The sequence below is a fragment of the Hippopotamus amphibius genome, chromosome 13, assembly GCF_030028045.1.
Source record: "Hippopotamus amphibius kiboko isolate mHipAmp2 chromosome 13, mHipAmp2.hap2, whole genome shotgun sequence".
NCBI classification, from domain to species: domain Eukaryota; kingdom Metazoa; phylum Chordata; class Mammalia; order Artiodactyla; family Hippopotamidae; genus Hippopotamus; species Hippopotamus amphibius.
The window spans coordinates 1646884-1660828 of record NC_080198.1 but is presented as its reverse complement, the minus strand read 5'-3'; the positions used below and the strand labels follow the sequence as shown (position 1 = coordinate 1660828).

The 13945-nt window shown below is 49.1% G+C and overlaps 1 protein-coding gene across 1 annotated transcript in view; it reads right to left on the bottom strand.

Annotated features, from left to right (window-relative positions):
• RAB7A (RAB7A, member RAS oncogene family) overlaps positions 1-11712 on the bottom strand; it is a 61700-nt gene extending 49988 nt beyond the window's left edge. Inside the window, exon 1 of the mRNA XM_057705564.1 lies at positions 11495-11712. The gene's annotated coding sequence lies outside the window, so the exon portion shown is untranslated. The remainder of the gene's footprint in view (positions 1-11494) is intronic.
• Positions 11713-13945: the final 2233 nt, after the last annotated feature.

Here is a 13945-nt window from a genome sequence, read left to right as displayed (position 1 = left end):
TCACCAAATTATCTAGAAGGATGACAGAACCATTCACTTTAAGACTGCTATACTGCTTCTGTAATTTAGAAACAAGTTATTCTAGGAAAAATCTAACCACCTAGCAGCAAGGTCACCCTTGCCCCTCATAAAGTGAATGAGCAGGGCTCCACATAGGTGACAGCCTTTCAAATGACTGAAAGGGTCCTTCATGTTTCAGTGATGTTGTCGTGCCAGTTAGGATACTGCAAAAGCCACTGCAGTCTGAGCAAGACCCAAAGAAAGTCGGAAGATGAAGGATGCTGTGGACAGTTACTCCTCTCACCCACGGGAGGTTCGGGCAGACCCCAGCAGGTGCCGGGAACCACACACAGCGCCCACCCCTGTATACACCATGCTTCCCATGCACATACACACCTACGGTAACGTTTAATTTCAAGTGAGGCATAGAAAGAGATGAACAACAGTAACTAAGAGTAGAACACAACAATTACAACGATACGCTGTAATAAAGTATGCGAATGTGGTCTCTCTCAGAATATCTTCCTGCACTGTACTCACTCTGCCTCTCCCTGTGCCGTGAGAGGATAACATGGCCTCATGCCACTGCCGACCCTCCGACTCTACATCAAAGGGAGGACCATCGTTGGGAGTGACCCTGCATGGTGGGGCCGTGACCGTGTCGGGGCCTGGACGTCTGGAGCACAGGAAGTGGACGGTGGGGAGGAGCAGGACAGCATGAGATTTCATCACACGACTCAGAACAGCAGGCAATTTAAAATGACAAATTGTTTATTTATGGAATTCCACATTTAACATTTTTGGACCATGGTGACTGTAGGTAACTGAAACAGCAGAAAGTGAAACTGGGGATACGGGGGGACCACTGCACTCTCATTTTCCAGCAGTGGAAACTGAAGCTTAGCAGCTCCCTTGAGAGCCATCCTGTGGCCCTGCTAAGGAAGCCTCCACAATCCTCCAGCTTCTGGTCCACCCATTTCACACAAGGTGAGGGATTTACAGAGATGTCTTGATGTTCAGCCAGGCAGCACAACAGATGTGCATGTATATGTACCTATCAAAAGCCACTTGGGGAAGGTACTTCTAGTTCTTTCTTTCATATGGTTACCTTTTGGGGGAAAACATAAATTAGTCTAGGATCTGGGAGGGGAGTTCCCTGGTGGCCAGTGGTTACGATTCAGGGCTTTCACTGTCATGGCCCGAATTCAGTCCCTGGTCAGGGAACTAAGATCCCGCAAGCTGCGCGGCGCACCGCCTCCCCACCCCCCACCCCTCCAAAGGCATACTGGTTTCAATCAATCAATCAATCAATCTAGGATCTACCCTAAGACCCTCTCCTAGGACAAGTAAAACATCTATTAAACACGTTTAAGACATATATATATAAAATACAGGTCCCAGGAATTCAGTGAACAATGGCAATACTATGGGGGGAAGTGGCCAGGAAAAGCTTAAGAAATGAAGCTAGCGTTACCTGAGCGAGGCACAACGCCCAGAGACAGAGTACAGAGATGAGGGGAGCAGCAGGAAACAAACTGAAGGAAGCAGGGAACAAAGTGCGGCCAGGAAAGGTAAGTACATCAAGTCAGGGCAACGTGGGGTCTGCATCAAAAGGACAAACCCAGGAAGACAAGCTGGACACAGTCTGTGCAGGGCCACAGAGAAGGGCACAGGAGAAACAGGGTTCTGTGGCCAGGGAAGGAACAGGACCTAAGGACCATTTCAAGCCTCTCCGATACTACTTCACACCAAAGGATGGGGGGAAGGGGAGAGGCACTGAAAATGTGGAAGGCAAGGGAGGGCTCGGACTCAAACGTTTCTTTCACACCTACTTCCTGAGGGGGATACTGCAAGGCACCAGAATTGAGGTTACCCCACTTATCATTTAAAAGAAATAGACTTCTTACCATAGGAAGGTGATTTGTGAGTGAAGATTATGGTCAACTTGGTATCCTTTTTTGCATTTAAATTACCAGCTGATGGAACAAGAATGTACAAATGAGGCTCTTTCCCCAACAGCTATCACCCACAGAGGCCAGCCAGTGTAAAACGAGCACCATTTCCCCAGTATTTCCAACTCTGTGCTTTCCAAGTCGAGTGCCTCTCCATCCCTTGTGCACTGTGACTCACTCCAGCCAGTGAGCTGCGAGTAGAAGTGACTCGTCATTTCTGAGCAGGAACCCTTAACAGGAGCAAGACCCTGCAACGGCTCTTTACTTTGCCAAGACAGCCAACAGCACCCCGTACGGCTGTGGCTGCTTCCTCAGCTGGAGTAAGAGCGACGCGGAGCCCCTGGAAAATCCATACTGAACATGCTGCACAAGCAGAAAATAAACCTCGCTTGTTTTCAGCCATTTTGAGGTTATTTGTCACGACAGAATAACCCAGCCAATTCAGTCACAGGCCGCTGGACAATGCTGCCTGGAAATTTACATTTCAAAACAAACAGAACAGTCAAAGCACCCCTCTTTTCAAAAACACTGTTATAAAACCCATCACTGGAACTTCCCTGGTGGCGCAGTGGTTAGGAATCTGCCTGCCAATGCAGGGGATGCAGGTTCGATCCCTGCTCCAGCAAGATCCCACATGCCACGGAGCAACTAAGCCCATGAGCCACAAGTATCGAGACCATGTGCCACAACTACTGAAGCCTAGAGCCCATGCTTCGCAACAAGAGGAGCCACCACAATGAGGAGCCACCACAATGAGGAGCCCGCACACACCACAACGAAGAGTAACCCCCACTCGCCACAACTAGAGAAAGCCCATGTGCAGCAACAAAGACCCAATGCAGCCAATAAATTAATAAAATTTATTTTTTTTAAATAAATAAAATAAAAATAAAACCAAACACTAAAATTCACAAAGGCACCTTCCACAGAAGGTGCTATTCTTCTCACCACTCTTGGGGTTAAAGACACATGTGCTGCCCTGAACCACGGAGCGCTAGTCCCGGGCCTCTGCGACCCTGAGCATGCTCTTTCAGGCGGGTCTCACATCTGAAAAAAATGCTGACAACTCAAATGCTGCTTAGTTTGAATTTTGAAGTGAAGCACCAACAAAGTAACCGTTAAGCTCTATAAAATGTAAAGAGATTGTTTTATGTTTACGTGTATATATATACTTTGTTCAAGGTATCACATTCACATGTGAAGAGGGGAAAAACTAAGGTCACTTCCACAAAGAACCAGGTTCCTTGGAAAGCCATTCTTGTTACGAGGACTCTGCAGTCCTGACCACTAGATTCCTGAATATGATGTTCCCACTCTTCTAAACGGAGGTGCCAAACCAAGAGCTAAGAGTCTTTATTAAGAGACCAGGATGACAGTGCCTTTTTCCCCCCCTTTTTGGTAAGACAGACTGGAAAACAAGAGAGAGAGACAAATGTTTTTCAATAGCTTGAAGCTTGATATCAACCCTTGATTATCTCAGGCACTTACCCAATAAAACACTGCCCATAAACTGGTAAGAAAAGCCCACATGGGCGGCTGGCTGGCTCAAGAAGAAAACCAGACTAACTGCTCTTTCTCCATCCCATCCCCCCAAACCAGCTCCTGCTTTTAACCTGTGTTAAAGGCATTTCTGAGGAAGTACCTCTTTGAAGGTTTAGGCATGCCATCTGTACTTCAGTCCTGACCCCACCCACCTCTTAACAGGTGTTTCTTTAGGTAAACTATAAATCAAAGTCCTCATCCACAGCTGGGACGTTATCAGTCTTACCCAACAGGGTTGTGAGGTTCCAGTGAAAGGATCATGCCCCATCCCAGCACCACCCAGTGGGGGACCACTCTGTTCAATGTAAACCCTTCCACGTGGCACTGGAGTTCCTCGCCTCCCCACCCCAGCCTGGCCCCCACACATACAGCCGTTCCCAAATTCGAGGATCTGCCTTACGTCTCCCCCCTGCTTTCGTTTGCTTATGCCAGTCTCTCCAACTGCAATGGCTTTCCCAAGTCTCCCATGTCAATTTACCCAAAATCTTCTCAGCACTACCTAACCCAGTGCACTGAACACGTCTAGCATTTTTGTGACTCTCATCTGCCTTGTTTTAACAGTTATTCCTAAACCTCCAGTGCTTTTTATTTGATACGCCCCACAGCTGCCAGCAGTATTTTCTGTGGGTAGACAATAAAACAGCGTCAAATGAACACAGAACACATAATTTATCATTCAGGAAGGCGATCCATGTTAATCACTGGCCCAGAAACAAAACGTATATTCTACAGATAGGAACTTAGTGCACAAAGTAAGAACTGGAAAAATATTTTTAAGTTTACTGAGTAATATTTCCAGAACCATTCTAGAATAAAGATTCATCCCTGCCCTCAAGGAGATTAGAGTGGGGGAGGGGCAGGGGCATGTAATATTATTCCAATCAAACCAAGGTCTACAGTGGATGTACAGAGCTCAAGATCACTCAGCCATGAAGCTGCTGGTCCAACGCCAACTAATATCTAAATGGTCCGTCAGAACACACAAAACAGACCTATTCCTAGCATGTGTATGAGGGAATCCACTATTTTAAGGATGCAAGTGTCAAACCAAAGAAGAATCTCAATGAAAGCACTCTCTACCATAGCTAGATTTATATCCTACCGGTGGCACTTTAAAGCCAGTTCCACCCCCAGGAATGAGCCCAGATTATACATGCAAAAAACTGACCCATAAGGGCAACCATGGGGGGGCTAACTGCTCACCAGACTGAAGTCATTCTGCATCTCGAGCCCCAACGGATTTAAGAAGTATTCACAAGAGGCAGCCTCAAATCATGACACATTCTGCTCCAGAAACAGCCTCCCCACCCTCTCAAGGCTGCCCGTGCTGGTTCTGGATGAGAGTACGACGCTAGTACCACGGGGTAAAATGAAAATAAGTGTCAGCAAAGATGTAGAGCACCTGGGAACGTCCCTGGTGGTCCAGTGGCTAAGACTCCACGCTCCCAAAGACGTGGGCCCGGGTTCCATCCCTGGTCAGGGACCCAGATCCCACACGCATGCCGCAACGAAGAGGTCGCATGCAGCATCCAAAGGTGCTGCATGCCGCAATTAAAGATCACAGGTGCCGCGACTAAGATGCAACTAAAGATTCCACGTGCCACAACGAAGAACTGCTGCAGCCAAATAAGTAAATAAATATTTTAAAAAAGAAAAAGATGTGGAACATCTGCAACTCTCACATACTGCTAGTGGGAGTGTAAAGTGATACAGCTTTGGAAAATCAGGAGTGTCCACCAAAGTGCAGCACATTTTGCTACGGCCTGAATTGTGGTCCCTCTGTGCATCCACGCTGAAGTCGTAACCTCAAAAATGTCACAATGTTACTGTATTTGGAGATAGGGCCTTTAAAGGGGTAACTAAGGTTAAATGAAGTCATGAGGGTGGACCCTAATCGATCTGAGTGGTGTCCTTATAAGAGGAGGTTAGGACACAGACCCGCACAGAGGAAAGACCACGTGAGGACACGGGGAAAAGACGGTCACCTACAAGCCAAGAAAAGAGGCTTCTAAAGAAACCGACCCTGTTAACACCTCAATCTCGGACTTCTAGGCTTCAGAATTAAGGGTAAATAAGTCTCTGCTGTTTAAGCCATCCAGGCTGCCGTGTGTGTTATGGCAGCCCTAGCAATATACAGTTACACAGGCTAAAAACCCAGCCTTTCCACGCCTCAGTGCTGACACCACAGAAACGCGTGGATGTATTCCTCAGAAGACAAACCCAAGAATGCTCATACAGCATTGTTTTCTCTTTGGCCACACTGCGTGGCATGTGGAACTTGCCACGCAGTGTGGCAATCTGACCAGGAATTGAACCTGCACCCTATGCAGCAGGAGCACAGAGTCTTAAGCACTAGACCACCAGGGAAATCCCGAACCAGCATAATTTTATTTTACTCTTTAAAATTTTATTGATTTATGCATTCGTTTATTTATTTCTGGTTGCACTGGGTTTTGGTTGAGACTCACTGGCTCCTTAAGTGTGGCAGGCGGGCTCCTTAGTTGCAGCATGCATGTGGGATCTAGTTCTCTGACCAGGGATGGAAGCCGCACCCCCGCAGTGGGCACACAGAGTCTTCCCCACTAAGCCACCAGGGAAGTCCTGGTGCAGCATTGTTTTTAGCAGCCACAAACTACAAACTACCCAAATGCCCATCAATAAATTAATAAATACATTAGGGTATACCACATAATGAAATACTACTAAGCAATGAAAATGGAGTTACCACTGCACCCAACAGAAAATCTCTCAGGCAACACTGACTCAAAGAAACAGATACAAAAGGGTACTTAGTATATGATTTACACAAAGTCCAAATCAGACGAAATTAACCTACGGTGTTAAAAAATAGCAGGAGAGGATGACAAGGACTTGAAGGAAGCACAAGGGGACTTCTAAGTTTATGAAAACTCTCCAAACTGTTCACTTACCTGTACAATTCTCAAATGTCCCACTGCAAATTCAGAGTTTACTAAAATATAGAAATGACAACTGCAACACCTTACTGACCCACTGTCACCACGGCAAATAAACCTCATCATGGCACTGATGCATCAGGCTCCTCGCCTGTTGCCATTAAACATTTGAAAAATACAGCTCGTCTCCTGACCCCAGCTTCCTACTACCGGGTGTTTATTCAGAGGTCCCACAGGTCAATTGAATTGAATTTTTCTTCTTTTCACTTCTGTATTTTCCTAGCCTTTTTTTTTTTCCTCTAAAGAAATGACTCGTTTAATAATCAGCAAAAGAGAAATGTCATTTTAAATAAAAGGTAGTAGAAAAAAGATATATTTTTATAAGGAGTCAAATGCTGAGGGCTTTACAGCAATCACGAATGCATCAGAAAGAGCCTCAGCTGTATCCCAGGAGACTAGCACTAGAGTAGCCGGGCCACCTGGGCCCCAGGCTCGACCACCCTCTCAGCCTGCAGGGCTGCTGTGAGCACCGACTGAAACCCTACGTGCACCGTAAGCACTATACAAATATGAACAAAAACACTTAGAGACAAATACTTGTGCAGGAAGGCTCTTACACACGCTGTTCACGAATGCTCTTTACCAACCATCAACTGAATGGCACAAGCCAGAGGATTTTAGTGCAGCTCTTAACCTGTGGGCTGCCCAAACGGCTCAGGGCCCCCCAGAGTTATTTCTGTGGCCCCCAGTCCTGAATGCCACATGTAAGAGGCACTATTTTTCATAAAGTCTCTGCTGTTACGTTCGGGTTTTTTAAAGGTTAATTCATAGTAGTACTCTCAAACTCAAATGGAAATAAATTTTTAAAATTAAAATTGAAAAATGGTACACATCAACCGCTTTGCAAGGCAGAAATAGAGACACAGATGTAGAGAACAAACATATGGACACCAAGGGGGGAAAGTGGGGCGGGGGGTTGGGGGTTGGGTGAAAATGAATTGGGAGATTGGGGCTGCCAATATACACATTACTAATAAGGAAAAAAAAATCAAATTGTACACTTTAAATATATGCAGTTTATTGCATGTCAATTTTATCTCAATAAACGTTCTTTAAAAAAATTAAAACTGCATACCAAGACTGGAAACCAATGATGTAACTGTTTACTTCGAAATATAATTTTTAAAGTATTCTCTAACTGGACAGGGTAAGTCCAGGAAAGCCAGTAGTAAGAAGCAAGCCACCTTACACCTGAGAGGGTGGGGAGACCAGAGAAGCCGATTCCGTGCTTCCCTGCACCTGGCGGTGGGCACCCACACAAGCCCACCTGAGAGGCAAGCCAGGTCCCCACCTCCCTTCACAGGCTTGCTCAGATCTGCTCTGTCCAGACAGCCAGCAGGCCTGGGTGACCAGGAAATGGCCAACAGATTCAGTGAGACAGATCTGCACCGCGGTGATGACATCACCAAAACAGAGAGCCCCGGGGGAGGCCTGAGATCCCCTGCATTAAGTACTGCATCTTCAGGCAAACGAACGAGGCCAATACTGCATGTCACCACTGGAACTAACTCCCAAGCTCTCTTCCTCCCCCACGGAGACATTTTGCAAGCAGCTATTCTTAAATTTGTTTTTGAAATCACAGTCTGGAGTACTAAAATTGAAACTAGTTGGAGACAGTGCTAAAAAGCCTGTTCTGATTTCCCCCACCACGTCACTTTTACCTTTGATTCACAAATCACACTGACCATAACCACCAGTAAGAAGTTTTAAAACATAAATGCAAACCATTTTTCTGCGTTTAATGTCACATGTGGGAAGCAAAAAGCAGAAAATAGAGGGAAGGTAAGAGGGCAAACAACTAAAGAGACCAACACACTGCAGCAAACTGCAGACAGAGAAGCACAGAGCTCTAGGAGACGACATTCACAGACGCACGCTCCATCACAGAGGAACGGATGCCAGGAAGACAACAGTGCCCTTACAGGGGAGACAGGAGGCAGCAGAAAGCCGGGAGCTGCAAAGGCGGGGGGAGCTAATTTCCAGAGCTCCAGCCTCCTTCAAGGATGATATCAGTGCCGGGGGAACCACCCTCTGGGCCTCATGCAGGAGGACTCCTCCCAACTTGCCTGGAACACCTTGTCTGTAACTTCCAGTCCAGTAGCTGCTCAAGTTCTCCTCAGCCATATGTGAATTACGTAGATGGAGAACTAGACAGCTCATGACAGGAATGATGGTACATATTTATGTCAAATCTCGGAGAGGAACAGTGCACAAGACGACTGTCCCATGTGTGTGGTCTGGGTTTGCCACACCTTTGCACAGAAAAACTAACACAAAAGGTAAGGGCAAAGATGTTCTCAGCACAAGTCCCTTTGGAAATTTATTAAAAGCTAATCAAATAACCAAAACCTTTTTGCTTCACTCGGTGGTGGGGTCAGGAATCGGATTCAAAGCCACACTTGACTACAAAGCAATGCTCCTTGACTCTGAGGTTTGGGGCGGGGTGTTAGGCCCGGCTGGCACCAAAAATTATTTCTGCCCCAGCAGGTCACTAACAATTACCTGGAAAACCATACTAATAAGGTTATTTTTAGATCATCGTCTTCATTCCACTCCCCCTTCTGTTTGTTTACTCATGTAATTCTACCACAAATGCAAAACTCACATCCACTCTTAAAGAAGACTTGTGGGAGACAGGGTGGCAGAGGGTTTTCCCGAGGTTGATACTGGTACTGAGACTGGTAGGCGCCACGTGAAACTTTCCTTGTCAGCTGAAGAAGCAGCCCCAGCCTGAGAAGTAAGCCTCTGCTCAGAAAGCCCCCAACAGCCAACACACCCACTGTAAGACGATGGTGCCCAAAGGCAAAAGGAGAAACAATTTTAGACTTGAAAGTTACTCTTTCAAAAACACCATCTATTAGAAACTGTGATATTATCTTCTATATACTCTCCTCAAGAGCAAACCAAACCAAATGCCATTGTTAAAATTAACAAAGCCTTCAAGTTACCCCGAACACCATGCTGTCTGGATTACTACGGATGCACTTGCTGAGATGAAAAATAACTCCTTTTCACAAAAAACTTCAAGTTCTACCGCCAAGCCATTCCACAAGAACATTCCTGGCCATGATCACTCACCATTTTTAAATTCCTTGAGGTAGCTTCCTAGGTGGCGCAGTGGTTACGAATCGGCCTGCCAATGCAGGGGACACAGGTTCGATCCCTGGTCCCGGAAGATCCCACATGCCGCGGAGCAACTAAGCCCGTGCGCCACAACTACTGAGCCCATGTGCTGCAACTACTGAAGCCCACGCACCCAGAGCCCGTGCTCCGCAACAAAAGAAGCCACGGCAACGAGGAGCCCGCGCACCACAACAGAGAGTAGCCCCCACTCACTGCAACTAAAGAAAGCCCGCACACAACAAAAAAAAGACCCAACACAGCCAATTCACTTAATTAATTAATTAAAAAATTCCTTGAGGACAGGAACCAGGCCTATCTCCCTGAGTCAATACTCGGCAATGCCTGATACATAGTAGATATTTGAAACATCTGATGAATGGAAGAACAGCCACTCATCATTGCTCACCTCTAAAAGTAAACATTATTTAACGCCACCACACTTATTACTCAAATATATCAGGCTGGGTAACAAAGTTTAAAAAAAAAGAGAGAGAAATCAGACTACAACAGGGTAGTAGGCACCAAATTTTAGCCTGGATAGGATCTTCAGGAGAAGTACTCACGACTCACTTTCTAGTTCTTAGACTCAAATCTGAACAAACTCTCTTAAGTCTGAAGAGAGCAGCACACTAATAGGAGACTTTATTAATCCATGGATGAGAAGTCATGCGGGTAATCAGCTGCTTCAGTCACAAGGAAGAGACAAGAGCCTGTTCTCTTGGAATCCAAAGAGAAGATATAGTATTTTCAACAGGAAAGAACCACTGGCTGCACACCCATGCACTCAGGCTTCAGGGAGGGTCCACATGGCAGGAGTGCCAGCCCAACTCATTTGACAAAAGACGCAGGTAACAAAAATCTTCGAACCTCAGTTAAGCACTTTGCTATAATTCTAGAGCTCCTAATTTACTGGCGCTACATGACCAAAAAAAAAAAAAAAAAAAAAAAGTTAAAAGTCACAACTGCAAACGGAACCTGTTACGGTTTCAAGGCAGAACTAATGCTACCAGAAAAAGCTTCCAAAATGATATCACTAGAAAGAAAGGAGGCGGAGAGCGGGAGATACCAGGTGGCAAAAGATAAATCACAGGCTTCAGGGGCCTCACAAAGCAGTGCAACCCCGAGGCTGAGCAGTGGTGTGGGGTCTGAGCGCCTGGACTCGAATCTCCGCTCCACAACCGACGAGCTCTGCGACCTTGGGCAAACGACTTAAGCTCTCCGATCTCCGATTTCCCTGTCTATAAATGGGCACGATAACCGTGCTTAAGAAGGTTTTTTCCAAGAACTAAATATAATAAGTGCTGCAGAGACATCACCACGCTGCCCCGCGCACAGGAAGCGCTCCATCGTTTGCCATCGCTATTCCCAATTTCCCCAGTTTCGCGAACCACCGCTCGCGGAGGAGCCCGCACCGCACGCCTTCAGCGGGCCCGGCGCGGCCCGAACCAAACACAGCTCTGGCCCGGCGCCGTCTGCCCCCCAGCAAGTTTGGAAACTTCTCCCAGGCTTCACCGTGACGCGTCTGTGGCAAAAACCTCCCCGTCGCCTTGCCCGAGGGCGCCCGGGGCACGTGACCGGCGCCCCGCGGACCCCCGGCGCCGCGGTCCCTCGGCCGGACCGCACGGCGGGCACGCGGCGCGGCCTGGCTCCGGGGCGGGGTCCCGCCGGCCGCCGCCCCAGCGCCGGGGAGCCCGGGCCCGGCCGCCCCGGGAAGCGGGCGTGCGCGGCGCCGGCCGGGGTCCCACCCGGCGACCTCCGACCCCCGCGGGCGCGCGGCCGGCCTGCCGCCGGGCCCCGGGACGCTGAGCTGCCCGCGAGGCCGCGCCGGGCCTGCCCGAGACGCGGGCGGCGCGCGCCGGCGACCGAGGGCCGGGAGGGGGATGGGGCCGGGCCGCCCATTACCGCGGCCGCTCCGCTGGGCTCCGGGCCGGGCGCGTGGCGAGGGCTCCACCGAGGAGGGGACGCGGGGACGACGAGGGCGCAGGAGAGTCCGAGTCCTGACTCCGCCGGGCTCCGCGGCCTGTCCGAGCCTCCAACGTCGCCGCCGCCGCCGCCGCCTCGGGCTTTATGGCCAAGACTCCGGCTCCGCTCCCACTTCCGCCAGCGCCGCCGCCCCGAGCGGAAGTACCTGTCACGAGACGCCCCACGCCAGGGCTGCGGGGGAGGAGCCCCGCCTCAACCGTGCGTCACGTTCCGCGGCCTCCGGCCCGGACCTGGGTCACGTGGCGCAACCATGTCTGCCCCCAGTGGCTGCGGCCATCTTTGAGGCCCTGACGGGAGCAGGGTGACGCCATGATGGAGCCACCCACCGATGCCTCGGCCCCTGAGCTTAGCGTCGGAAGAGAAGCCAAGAGATGGAACCCTCTGTGGGGCACCCTCTCCAGCTCCAGCGCCGCCTGCGCACGTTAGGACCTGCTCAGAACTCTGGCAGCGTCCCCACAGCACGCTCCTCTCCTGGCCTTTTCCTGTGCCGGTTCACGCAGACTTCATTCTTTTGGTTTCTGGGTGCAAAAACGTTGTTGTCGTTCTTGATTCCCGTAGCGGGCTGAATAGTGACCCCCAAAAAGATATGTCCACGTCCTGGACCCTGCGGACGCGACCTGACTGGGAGGAGGGGTGTCTGAAGGTGTGATTGAGGGTCTGGAGAGCAGCGCGTCCCGGACTGCCCGGCGCCACGTGGGGACGGCGTGCGAGGCGGGAGCGCAGAGCCACAACCCAAGGAGCGCCGACGGCAGGGGGACGCGGCTGCCGCCTTCGGCCTTTAGGATGTGAGCCGACATCCGTCTCTTGCTTTAAGCCACCAGGCTTGTGGTGACTTGCGACAGCAGTTCGAGGAAACTAGCTCAACCCCCCTCTCTACCTCGGGGACCCTTCATTCACAGCCTTGGAAGGATACCCAGGACGGGACACCTTCCTACCGCTGCCCCTCCCACCTGGTCTGCACCGCCATCATTTCTCACCTAGATTATGGCAACAACCTTGGTCTCCTGCTCCCACCCCGTTCCCTATCTTGTCTTAACACAGCAGCCAGAGCGATTCTATAAAAATGTCAGGCCATGTCCTTCTCCTGCTCAAACTATTCCCATAGGTCAGAGGAAGAACGAAAGGCTTTACAGACGAAAGATCCTATCCTGGGAATTCCCTGGTGGTCCAGCACTTACGACTCTGCTGCATTGCCCAGGGCCCAGGGTGCATCTCTGCTTGGGGAACTAAGATGCCACAAGCCGCCAAAACAAATAGTCCTGACCCTTAGATACTTCTCGGACCTCATCTCCTTCTAACATCCCCTCTGATCAGTCTACTCAGACTACACTAGTTTAAGAAAAGAGAAGGCACACGTGTCACGAAAGCCTTTGCAGTTGTACTTCTTTCGATCTGGACAGCTCTTCCCTCGGATATCTGTACGGCCACTCCCTCACTTTCTTCATGTTTCGAGTGAAATGTTATCTTAGTGAGAATGGCCTTCCCTAAATAACACCGAAGTTCCCCTTCCTATCACACTAGGCATAAAACATCCACTTGCTATCTCCCTTCCTGCTTTTTTATTTCTTCATATTGCTTTCGTATTTGCTTACTGTCCATCTCCCCCACTGGAATGGCGGTTCCGGAGGGGTAGGGATTTTTTTCTGTTTCATTCATTGCCATATCCTTGATAAGAACAGTGCTGGGGCACAATAGATCCTCAGTGAGTACCATTTATAAAATATGCAGGGGAATGGAAATCAGAAATGGACTCACAGGCCAAGAATTATGGTAATTCCATCCCATTCTGCAGCCATTCAAAATGCTAGGTTTAAAGATAAACAACTAGAGAACACAGAAAAAGGCAGAGCACAGAAATAAAAAGAAACCTGTGAACCCCCAGCTTTCTAAGAAGCAGACTAAGAAGGCTATTCAAATGCAAACATGGCTATTTCTCATGAAAAAGGAAGGACTACTCAGAAGAAAGCCATCAGCCAAGAAGGTGGAGTCAAGAGCCACAGAGCATCATTCTCAAGAAGCAGGGTTGGACCCTCATCAGGAAACTGATAACATGTGCCTAACTGGATTTCAGAATCGGGATGTGCAGAGCAACTAAGCCCCTGTGCCACAGCAACTAAGCCTGTGCTCTAGAGCCTGCGAGCCACAACTGCTGCGCCCACAAGCCACAACTACTGAAGCCCGCACGCCTACAGCCAGTGCTCCACAAGAGAAGCCTCCACAATGAGAAACCCACGCACCACAATGAAGAGTAACCCCCACTCACCACCATGAAAGAAAGCCCACGCCCAGCAACAAAGACCCAACACAGCCAAAAATAAATACATTAATTAATTAATTAAAAAAAAGAATTGCCGTGACCCGGTGGTAGCT